We start from the raw sequence: 12,977 nt of genomic DNA, 5'->3' as shown, positions 1-12,977 counted from the left end.
ATCCCCACGCAGGACCCTGGGAGGGAGACAGAGGGAACCCTCAGGCAGGGTCCGGTGTCCTGCACTGCCCACCCTTGGCACCTAGGCCTACTCACCCGTGAAGTGTAGGCCTCACAGCCAAGTGGTCATTATAAATAATAGAACGTCCAAGGCCCTCTTCAGTTTCTCTCTTCACCCAAATTAAATTATTCAATCCTTTCTGGATTCTACAAATACATAAAGGTCCGCACATGGAAACCGCCAGAAAGCCCAGCCACATTCAATGTTCCAGATAAAGAGGAGCCCTTGTCTTATCGCGCTTTGATTCTTTTGAAGTTGGAATCTGTAGATTCTCAGTAATTTGAATGCTATAAAACTTTAAAATTGGAGCATAAACCTTGCTATCAGGTGAGGCAAAACCCTGTTTTCATCCTGGGGAGAAAAACCTGCCCTCAAAGAAACTGAATTACCGGTCAAGAAACAAACGTGGTTGACCAGTGCTCTGCAGGACCATGCAGCCCTCTGGAGGCCACAATGGAAGGTGTAGGTTTGCATCTAACTGATGCATAGCAATGAAGGAATTTAATCCATGGCCCTGGAAACCTGCTGGGTATCAAGACTGGGAGAAGGACTATGGCCTCTCACAGGCAGCTGGGTGTGCTGTGTGGAACCAGAGCACCGCAACCCAGAACAACTCCAAACAAGGTCCTCTACCCTGTAAAACAAGGTTTTCCACCCTGTAAAAGCATGCTGACCCAGAACAAGCAGCACCGAGGTCGCATTCTAGATGGTATGTTCTGTATCTGGAAAGATGTTACAACTCTGACTAAGTACTGAAGCCCAGCCTTGGGTTCCAGAAGAGCAGGTCTGGGCACCATGTCAAATAGCCTCAGGATTGGTAATCAAACTTCACACTTCAGCAGTTCTGAGCTTTAAGGATTAATCTCTGCATTAGCTGTTTTCATGGATTTTTTTCCTTATTTTTCAAAACGTATACTATTTACTTACTTTGCCAAGGTCAGCCCTATCTCCGTGATAAAGCTTGAGAGGCCATCACTTGTATCAAAGGGATTTTCCAATCCCAACAATATAAAAATAGGCTGATGCATCGTTTAACTGGCGATTAACGTAGTCTCTGCTCTTCCTACAAAGCAGGCATTTAGACTGGGCAAAACCTTCGCGCTTCCTCAAGATTTTTTTTTAAATGCTGCACCAGGTATTAGTTGTGGCACGTGGGAACTGTTAATTGCAGCATTTGGGATCTAGTTCCCTGACCAGGGATCGAACTCAGGCACCTGGGAGCAGAGTCTTAGCCACTGGACCACCAGGGAAGTCTCCCTAAAGATTTTTATAATCACATGTACTTATATTCGTCCTGGGATTATAGCCATAGGCCCAGTGGTTATACAACATCTACGTGATTAGTTGGTTATATACATGAGGTTATCCACCTAAGGTCCCACATATAAAAATGAGCTTCTCTATGTGCATCACTGTATGTATGCAAATACAGAAGACCTTACTCTCAGTATCAGTATCAGCTTCTACCTTAGATTCTACTAGAAAATTCTACCATAAAGAAAGCAATAGTTTCTCTTCTTTACTAAAAATAGCCAGTAACAGTGTAAAAGAAATGACAGAACTGGAATACAACTTTGAATCCCTCGTGTCATAGCGGATAGGGTACAGATCACCAATGTATGATTAAAAACAGTTGTGGGGGGGACTTCCCTGGTGGTCCAGGGGCTAAGACTCCTAATGCAGGGGGCGCAAGCCACATAGCAAGGCCAGAAAAAAAAAAAAAAAAGACATTTAAATGAGAAACAGTGGGGAACGGTGACGTCATGCAAAGTGGCAGGGGAGGAAACTCCACCAGAGCAAAATTGAGCCATAAAGAGGGACTGGAAGGAACTATTTGTAACTCTAGAACCAGATCAGACACAGCAACGTGATGAAAACAGGCTGCTGATCTTTGTAAGAGAGCAGGAGCCAGTCACTACTCTCGATGCCATGGGGACCAAAGCCATGAGGACAGCGGCCCAGAGTCCTTTGGCTGGAGCCAGAGCGGGCAATCTGGACCATGTCACCCAAAATCTGGGACTGTGTGTTTTGTTGGTGACTGAGGACCTGGAGCAGATTCTGGCCTTGGGCCGGCTTCCTTGGGCTACAATAGCTTCCCTCAGAGCATCTCTGTTATTGCCGTTTTGTCACTCAGTCATGTCCGACTCTTTGTGACCCCATGGACTGTAGTCTGCCAGGCTCTTCTGCCTATGGGATTTTACTGGCAAGAATACTAGAGTGGGTCTCCATTTCCCTCTCCAGGGGATCTTCCTGACCCAGGGGACCTGTGTCTCCTTCATTGGCAGGCGGGTTCTTTATCACTGAGTCACAAGGGAAGCCCTCAGAGCATCTCGAAGGCTAAGACAAACTGCAAGACGTTGCGGGGGAGACCTTTGTCAGGTCACTGACTGACTGCAGACATAGCAGGATGGAAACTTCAGTCACCACGCACAAAACAGAACACACTTTGCAAAAATAGCTTAGAAAAGTCACAAAGATAACGGTAGTCCTCAACTAATAAAAATCATTAATGTCTGAGGTGTGGGAGAATCAGAATGTCCAGATTTCAACCAAAACTTACAGAGCATACAAAGACACACATATACTGGAGTCTTTTTTACAGTAGAATTTCTTTTTTATTTAAGGCAGTATGGTCCACTTAATTTATTTTTGCCTGCACTTCACGGCTTGTGAGATCTTAGGTCCCTGACCAGGGACAGAACCTGATACCACTGCAATGGAAGCACAGAGTCCTAACTGCTAGATTCTATACTAGAATTTTCTAAGTTTAACTCTCTGCACTTCTACCCAAATATTAAACAGCAGTTGCATGGAATAAGCAGTGATAGATTTTCCTCCTGAAGGTACCACAGCAAGTACAATGGAAGGGCATTTGCTAGAACAGACTTCTGATTCTAAAGACCCCCAAAATAACTTTTACATAGTTTAAACATTGCTGCCCCATCTCCCTCAACATGATGACTTTTTTCGAGGTTTTACAAAAAAGTATTTATTTTAATTGGAGGATTTACAATATTGTGGTGGTTTTTGCCATACATAGACATCAATCAGCCATGGGTGCATATGTGTCCTCCCATCCTGAACCCCAATCCCACCTCCCTCCCCACCCCATCCCGCTAGGTTGTCCCAGAGCACTGGCTTTGAGTGCCCTGCTTCATGCAGCAAACTTATCTGGTCATCTATTTTACATATGGTAATGCACATGTTTCATTGCTGTTCTCTCAAATCATCCCACCCTCACCTTTTCCCACATAGTTCAAAAGTCTGTTGTTTAATCTGTGTCTCTTTTGCTGCCTTGCATATAGGATCGTCATTACCGTCTTTCTAAATTTCATATATGTGCATTAGTATACTGTATTGCTGTTTCTCTGACTTTCTTCACTTTGTATAATGGACTCCAGTTTCATCTGCCTCATTAGAACTGACTCTAATGTGCTCCTTTTTATAGCTAAGTAATATTCCACTGTGTATATGTACCACGACTTCCCTGTCCATTCATGTAGGTTACTTCCATGTCCGAGCTATTGTAAACGGCGCTGCAATGAACACAGGGGTACGTGTGTCTCTTTCAGTTCTGGTTTCCTCAGTGTGTATCCCCAGCAGGGTCATATGGCAGTTCGACACAATGAATTTTTAAAGAAATCTGTCATCTAGCTACATTTGTTATAGCAGATGGACATTAAACCAATGTAGTAAGTAACAACTCATTATCTCAATGAGTATAAACTTGAATTTTCAACACCGAGCAGGTCTGGCAGTCACGGTCCACCCTTGCTGTCTTCCTCACTTGGACTCTTATTGGCTGTTTTATGAGTGATTTCTGTAACCTTGTTATTCAATCCAGATTTCCCAAGGATAAGCTGCTTTGCCTGTGACCCTCAATCTGAGAATAATGTTACAGAATATCAGAGTCAGAAAAGGGTGGTCCCAAAGGGTGCCATTCAATCACCCCATTTCACACATGAAGACCTGATATTGTACACTTAAGCACAGAGGCAGATTTCCTCAGTAGGCTGAAGAACGTGGATGCAGCAGACAGGCGCAAAGGCAGGCTGGGAAGGGACCATCTCCTGCCACTCCAAGTGTGTGGTGCTTCCTTAAGGAACTCCCTGCTCATAACTGTATGCACGGTGTACACAGCTCAGTGACCAAGGAGCAGCCCCCATGGGTTCCCCACTGTCTTCTTCTCCTGTCTTAGACTTTGATGGTTTTCAAGATGTACCAATGAGGTTAAACCCAGGCAGCTGCACCTGCTCATGCGGACTATTCACAGCTCCATTCTCTGTCTTATTGGCATCAAGTTAGTAGGTTAAAATCTGCTCTGGGAGGACTATTTACACCACTGTCATTGGAAAATGCTTCAAAGTGGGACTCTGGGGGACAGTGGGAACGCTTTGTTAGCACACCACATCACTGGCTAAAATGTGAAGACTGATCATATCAAGTTTTGATAGGACGTGGAGCAACTGAAATGCTCAGAACTTGTTAGTAGGGGTATAACTGGCTCAACAGCTCTAAAAACCTGCTCAGTTTTATCTTCCAAAGCGAAACACATACCCACCCTACAACATGGCAACTCAACACCGAGGTTCCAACTCAATAGAAACCATAGATTTGTGCACCAAAAGACATGCTTTCTTAAGCAACATTATTCATTGTACCCTAAACTAGAAGCAATCCAAACACCCATCAAGAGTAAAAATATAAGTGGAGACTTCCCTGGTAGTCCAGTGGTTAGGACTCTGCACTTCCACTGCAGGGGCCATGGGTTCAATCCCTGGTTGAGGAACTAGGGTCCTGCAAGGCATGTGGCCAAAAACAAACAAACAAAAGTAAAAATAAGTAATTTGAGGCATCTTCTGGGAAACTGTAAAGCCATGGAAAGGAATGAGCTACATAACAACCTCAATCTCATAAACATGACGGAAGAAGAGACTTCCTTGCAGGGGACATGGGTTCGGTTCCTCATCTAGGAAGATTCCACATGTCACGGGGCAACTAAGCCCATGCATCACAACTGCTGAGCCCGCATGCCCTAGAGCCCATAATCCGCAACAAGAGAAGGTACCACAGCGAGAAACCTGAGCACTGAAACTAGAGAGCATAGCCCCCACTCACCACAACTAGAGAAAGCCCACTAGCAGCAATGAAAACTCAGCGCTGACCCAAAAAAACAGGAAGAAAACGCTATCCAAAAAATTGACTACTCATAAAAAAAAAAAAAAATACCCACCTCATCCTTTTCAGCAAATTCCAGAAGAATCAGAAATTTTAACCAAAAAAAAAAAGTAATCTACGAAACACCTAGAAGGAAATACAGCTTCTGCATCATCCTTAAAAGAGTGGGAAGTTTGGGGAGTTTGCTTAAAAGTCAAAATTTCTATGAACAAAAGAATAAAGTCAGAAGATAAATGCCGAACAACAACAACAAAAAACAACAACAACAAGGTACTATACATTGGGTGACTTAAAACAACAGAAATGTATTTTCTCACAGTCCTGGAGGCTAGAGGTCCAGGATCAAGGTGCTGGCAGAGCTGGTTTCCTCTGGGATGTCTGTCCTTCCTGCTGTGTCGTCACGTGGGCATCCCTCTGTGTATGTGTCTGGATCCTAATCTCCTTTTCTTACAAGGACACAGTCACACTGGACCAGGGCCACCTGCTGGGCTGCACCTGGAGGTCAACAAGCCCTGTAGCTCAGCTGTGGGACCAAAGAAAGACCCCAGATACAACGACGGAGACATCCACAGTTTATCGGACAGAGGACCTTTCAAGTCCAAAGCACAAGGTCCTTAGGAGTTCTGCTGCCACTCTTGGGATGACCCAGCTAGTAGGCCTGGTCGTGAAGCAGCTGTGAGGCCTCAGTTAAAGTGCTTCAGCTCTTGGAGCCTGGGCTTCCTGAGACATCAAACAAGGAGGCCAAACCTCACGGCCCAAGGCACCTTCATCTTCTGACATCCTGGTTCTCTCAGGTCCATCACAACATCTTTGGGCTCCATTCATCACTGAGCAGGAGTCCAGGGAATGAGGTCTCAGGGGCACAGGCCTCAGGGACCACACTTGTTACACCTAGAACCCTGGAACACTGTCTCCTGTCTCCCTCTGGCCTATGCACGGAGTCTGGGTCAACATCTCCTCAGTCTCCCTTTCTCTCTCCCTCTCTTTTTCTGTGCAACATGAATTGTTCTTTGACATCCACGCAAACGTTGGCAGAAGTACACTATGCACCATTAGCAGCAAACCAATTACATAACCAGAGGTACTGGAGCACAGTGCACGGTGGCCAAGCAGACCTGTCTTAAACAGCAATAGGGAAATGCCCTGACACGTCAGAGCTCCAGAGTCGCCTGGTCAACTACATTTGTGTCATTCTTTCCAACCAACTTCACAGTGTCCTAAACGCGCTGAAATGTTTTTTAAAATGTGCCTACATGGAAAATGTTGAAAGCCAGGACAGTCTCAGGACACAAACAACAGCATTTATAAGACTCTAGCCCAGCTCACCGTACACGTGACCATCCACAAACACGTAGCCAAAGATGAAAATGATGTGGATCAGAAATGGAATCAAAGCTGATAGAACAGTGGAAAAGAACATATATTCATAAACAATCCAGCATAATGTAACAGAGGGCACTGGTCTCTCTTTTCCAAACTCTTTGGATCATATCACATTTACTCAAAAGAAAAGAGTCTAAAAAGAAGAAAGAAAGAAAAGGGACTGCCCAACAGACACAGAAAAGTGAATGTACAAAGCTACTGCCCTTAAGCCTTTTCTTTTCTCCCTCTCCCACTTAAGTAAAAAGTCTACCAGAAGAATATGTAACATGCAAAATGTAACGTCTAATCCTCTGGGTTTGTAAGGCCAACTGCTCCTCTACCCTACTAATCAAACACTGAGTGGAGCCAGAGGTTTTATTCCAGCTGGGTTGACACAACCCAAGAGAGCCTGTCCACGGTCTTCTGTGGGAATCAGGAGGCCTCCATGCCCGGCCACGGCCTTTGTGTTGGCGTCTACTCAGCCGAGCCTGCAAAGCCCCCTCAGAAGACTGGAAGAGGCCTCCCTGGAAAGATCTACGCCCAGGAGAGATGAACAGGGCACAAGCAGGTCCTGGGAAAAGGAAGGAGGCACAGAGGAATTCAAACCAGTTCTCTGGTCGATCCTCACAGCTTCGACGGCAGGTTTGGGAAGGGCCCCCCTGAGGCACCGTTAGCCTGGGGACCCAGCGAATGAGCACCTTCACCTCTGACAAGAGCCCCCTGAAACAGGGCAGCCCCACACTGACTCAGCTCCCCACTTCTGCATGGGGGGATGCGGGCCTCGGGCACCTGCTGTGCCTTCTTGCTGTCGGATGTTATCTCCCATCCTTGATTTATGATAGAATGTCCTTTTTAAAATTATTATTATTTTTAAATTACTCATTTGGCTGTGCTGGGTCTTAATTGCGGCACGTGGGATCATCAGTCTTCATTGCGGTGCTCAGGATCTTTAGTTGCGGCATGTTGGATCTAGTTCCCTGACCAGGGATCGAACCTGGGCCCCCTGTATCGGAAGCTCAGTCTTAGCCACTAGACCACCTGGGAAATCCCTACGCCAGAAACTGGCCTCAGAAGTACTTTGGGAAAAGACGTGCGTGATCTGAGGCTTGAGGAATGGCATTTTAAAGGGAGCCCGTGCACTGACGGGCCACAGGTGTCCTGACTGCTCTGAGCATCTGTGTCCCTAACCGGTGGCCTGTGGGCAACAACAGGGAAGGTACTTTCTCATTGCCTTTACGATGAGAGACACTTTATATATAACTAATCGATAGCTGTGCTGGGTTTTCGATGCCACGCGCAGCATGGCAATCAGGGGCTTTTTATGACAATCAGGGGCTACTCTTCACTGCAGTGCAGGGTTTCTCCAGTTGCAGAGCACAGGCTCTAGATTCACGGGTTTCAGTAGCTACAGCTTGCGGGCTTAGTTGCCCCTCGGCATGTGGGATCCTCCCAGACCAGGAATCAAACTTGTGTCCCCTGCAATGGCAGGCAGATTCTCATCCACTGTACCACCAGGGAAGTCAAGTTAGAGACAACTTGGAAAAAAAGAATCATCCCATGGCAAAGATACTTCCCTCTGATTCAGTGGCGGTGCAAACTGGCCTGAAGTAAATCCAGCTGGGTTCACACGAAAACATGGGTCATGAGGAAAGCCAGGATAAGACCTCGATCTTTGAAAGAAAAACACAGGCTGTGCACCCCGACCGTGTGTGCCTCAGTGGAGAAGGGCTGGATGTTTCACGCCAGAACCTAATGTTCTTGTCATTGGTGCCTATTCTACGCTAAACATATCCACCAAGCTAACGGTAGTTAGTACAGCTTTTATTTCTATAATTAATTCTTTCATAAGCTATTACAGCCTTGCAAATATTAATAGTTCAGCTTGCTCACAACATCCTAAGTCAAAATCACAGGCTGAGATGAATACAAATGTTGTTTGGTTCCCAAGAAGGCCAATTTGTTCCAGTTCACTCACACACCAGGTGGAGCAGCTGAAACTTTGATAGAAAAAAACAGTTTTGATAGCTTGCCGAGTTTGGGGCAACCACAGCAACTGAAAAATGAGTGAGGAATCCTGAAAAAAAGAAGGAAAGACAGAAAGCCCCAAATTCTGCAAATGCTACCTAATTCACCAGACAACCCGACTATGCGTGTGTGGAGCAGCCTCCAAGCAGCTCAGCCACGAATAAAAGAACCGATGGACTTCCTTGGTGGTCCAGGAGTTAAGAGTCCTCCTTCCGATGCAGGGGACTTGGGTTCGATCCCTGGTCGGGGAACTAGATCCCACATGCCATGGGGCAACTTAGCGTGTGTGCCACAGTGAAAGATCCTGCATGCCACAACTAAGACCAACACAGCCAAATAAATAAGTACTTTTTAAAAAAAAGAATAAAAGAACTGAAATGAGATTTGAGCTGCTGCCCAGAGGCAGAGTTTTCAGCATGAATCCAATAGCACTGCCTACTCAAACAAACACAAATGAACACTCTTCAGAGGAATATAACAGAAACTTCCTTCTCCATGATACACCTTCACAATGCCCAGGACGTAGTTCAAAATCACTCACAAAAATGAAGAACCAGGAAAGAGTAAGAGGAATCAAAACCAGAGATTAACCTCAAAATGAGTGAGATGTTGGAATTAGCTGCCTTAAAATCCTTTGCCAGCAAAATTATACTCAAGGATGTGAAAGAAAAGATTCCCCTAATGAATGAACATATAGAAAACCTCAGCAGAAAAACAGAAACAATAAAACAGCCAAATGGAAATTTGAGAACTAAAAAAACCCATAATATCTGAAATTTCAAAATTCAAATAAGGGCCTTAATAGCAGAATGGATATGATAGAGGGAAAAAGTCAGAGAACTTGAAGACAGATGAATAGAAATCATCCAATCTTAAGAACAGAGAAAAGGAAACTATTTAAAGATTTGCCTCAGGGATTAAAAAGATAATTTTCAAAAGCCTAGCATACGTCCTAGGAGGAGAAGAGGGAATTAGGCAGAAAAACGGACTGAAGAACAAACGGCAAAGATTATCCCCAATTTGGTGAAAAACAAAAATGTACAGATTCAAGAAACTCAGTAAACCCCATTCAGCGTAAAAGTAAATAAAACTACACCCAGGCACATTAGAGCCAAACTGATGAAAAGCAACGTAAGGAGAAAATCTTGAAAACATCCAAAGAAAAACAACACATCACATATAAGGACACAACAATTCAAAATGATTGTTGACTTTTCAGAAATAATGGGCTCCAGAGGACGGTGTAACTTCATCTTTAACATGCTTAAAAACAACAACAGAAAGAAAACTCTGTCCAACTATAATTCTGTACACCAAAAATATCCTTCAAGGGATCTTGTCTTCTTAGCAGCATGTGAACTCTTAGCTGTGACATGTGAGATGTAGTTCCCTGACCAGGGATGGAACCCAGGCCCCCTGAATTGGGAGCACAGAGCTTCAGACTCTGAACCACCAGGGAAGTCCCCAAACGCACTTTCAATTAAAAAAAAAAACAAACTGAGAGAAATGCCAGTAGCCCTGTGCTAAAAGAAATGCTAAAAGAAATGCTTTAGTTGAAGAGAAATTATGCCAGATGGAAACTTAAATTTTTAGCAAGGAATAAACAGAATCCAAAACACCAAATATCTGATTAAAATGAGAGAAAAAAGTTGTAAACTTGGAAAAAATACAACTAAAGTTAAAAAAAAAAAATACCACTGTCTTGTCAAATTTGTGAGATATGTAGATGCAACATGTATAACATCTATACTATCAAAATGGGTGAGATGGGGGTCACATTTGCAGGATTTCTATATCACATGGGAAGTGGCAGAGTATTAATTCCAAATAAATTATGAAAAGTTAAGTCCACAAAAATACCTGCACACAAATGTTTAGAGCAGCTCAATTCATAATTGCCAAAACTTGTTAGTAACCAAAATATCCTCCGTTAAATGAATAGAGGGACTTCTCTGGCAGTACAGTGTTTCAGACCCCATGCTCCCGATGCATGGGACATGGGTTCACTCCCTGGCTGGGATCCAGTATGCCACACAGCATGGCCAAAAAAGAGATAAATTGGAGTACATCCATACAACGGAATATTATCCACCACTTTTTAAAAATGAGCTGGAAAACATGAAAAGACTTGGAAGAACTTTAAATGCACATTACTAAGTGAAATAAGACAATCTAAAAAGGCCACATAGTATATAACCCCAAATATATGATATTCTGGAAAAAGAAACACTGTTGAGACAGTAGAAAAAAATCAGTGGTTGCCAGGGATGGGGACAGGGCATGGGTGAACAGACAGAGCACAGGGGATTTAAGGAAATGAAACTTCTCTGCATGATACTGTAAAGGTGCAAACATGTTATGATACATTTCCCAAACCCATAAGGGGTAAAACAGGGAGTGAGCCCTAGTGTAAACTCTGGACTCTGGGTGATCATGGTATCAATGTAGAGTTGTCAACTATAACCACAATGGTGAGGGATGGTGGTGGTGGAAGCTATGGGGTGGGAGAAGTATCGGGTTGGCTAAAAAATTTGTTTCAGTTTTTCCACAAGATACTACAGAAAAACATGAACGAACTTGTTGGCTAACCCAATATATGGGAACTCTCTGCACTGCCTATTCAATTTTAATGCGAACCTTAAAGTGCTCTAAAAAATAAAGTCTATGAATTTTTTTGAAGAAAACAGAAAAAATGGTTGGATAAAATACTGAGACATGCTATAACACTTAGGACCCTTGAGAACATTATACCAAGTGAAAGAAGCCAGTCAGAAAAACCACATATAGTATGATTTCATGTATATGAAATGTCTAGAAGAGGCAAATCTATAGAGACAGAAAATAAATTAGTGGTTACCTTGGGCTAATGGGGGTGGGGTGTCCAAATGAAACGGGGAATGATTGCTAATGTCGGATTCTTTGGAGATGATGAAAATGTTCTGAAAGTTGTTGTGGCCATGGTTGCACAACCCTGTGAATATACTAAAAGCCACTGAATTATACAGATTAAATGGGTGAACTGATGGGATGTGAATTGGATCTCAATAAAACTGTCATTTTCTTAAGTAAAGCTGCAATTTTTTTAAAAGAAACTGGCTAGAACCCATCTCATGCATACTTTAAACATAAGAATACTGAAGAAGTCTCTAGACTTCTAGAGATAGAATAGACTTCTCATAGTGATAATTCAGCAGGAAGCCATGTCATAAATATCCACATGCCTAACAACAGAGCCTCAAAACAAACAAAGCAAAAACTGAAGGAACCAAAGCTAGAAAACAGATGGAAATTTTAACACCAGTTTCTTAACAGGTAATAGAAGTAGATCCAAAGTCGGGGGGGGGGGGGGCGGGGGAGGGATATAAATAATGTACACAATACCATCAACCACCTTGTCTAAAATACATGTTGACGATTGACACATGTACACTACTGATGTATGAAAGAGATATCTAATGAGAACGTACTGTATAGCTCAGCAAACTCCATCCAATGCTCTGTGGTGACTTAAGTAGGAAAAGAAATCGAAAAAAGAGGGGATATATGTATACACATAACTGATCCACTTTGCTGTACAGCAGAAACTAAAGCAAGATTGCAAAGCAACTCTACTCTAATAAAAATTAATTTAAAAATATGTTGAGTATAACAAGCAGTGGTTAAGCATTTATTTCATAATCATTTTTTGTCTCCTTGGAACCTCTAAGGATCTTTCAGTGGTCTCAAATCTTTCTTTAAGACTTACTATTATCTTCTTTACTCTTTATTATTTACGTATTTACTTTGGGATGTGCCAGGTCTCTGCTGCCGCACATGAGCCTTCTCTGGCTGTGGCAAGTGGGGGCCACTCTGGTTGTGGTGTGCAGGCTTCTCATTGTGGGGGCTTCTCTGGCTGTGCAGCACTGGCTCTGGGATGCGTGGGCTTCAGACGCTGTGGCTTGCAGGCTCTAGAGCACAGGCTCAGAGGTTGGAGTACACAGGCTTCATTGCCCTGCAGCATGTGGAATATTCCTGGACCAGGGATGGAACCTGTGTCATAGGCAGATTCTTAACCACTAGATGAACCATCAAGCAGGTCTTCTTAAAGAAGGTGACCAAAGTAATTTGCACAGATGCCTTTTCCCTTCTCAACACCCTTTCCAAACACGAAGACTCATTCAAAACCATCCCATTTTCCCCAAGACACAATCCCTGTATTCTTTCCTCTTAGATGTTGTAATTCTCTACTCCCTGGAACCCAGGTGGTTTTGACAAGAAGCCCCGCTCCCCTGCAGAAATGTGCTGGGGGCTAATTACAAGCCATCAGTCAGAGATAGAGAGGAGCATCCAGGTAGGTGGGTTTGGAGTGCTGC

General features: G+C 43.7%; 1 protein-coding gene across 9 annotated transcripts in view; it reads right to left on the bottom strand.

The window, feature by feature from the left end:
• NINL (ninein like) overlaps positions 1–12,977 on the bottom strand; it is a 90,129-nt gene that overhangs the window by 54,138 nt on the left and 23,014 nt on the right. The gene's annotated exons all lie outside the window — the stretch shown is intronic.

The sequence above is a fragment of the Moschus berezovskii genome, chromosome 15 (genome assembly GCF_049115385.1).
Source record: "Moschus berezovskii isolate FMDL1 chromosome 15, NW_MosBer_1.0, whole genome shotgun sequence".
Taxonomy (NCBI): domain Eukaryota; kingdom Metazoa; phylum Chordata; class Mammalia; order Artiodactyla; family Moschidae; genus Moschus; species Moschus berezovskii.
The sequence above is the reverse complement of the archived record's forward strand: the minus strand, read 5'-3'. Positions and strand labels throughout refer to the sequence as shown.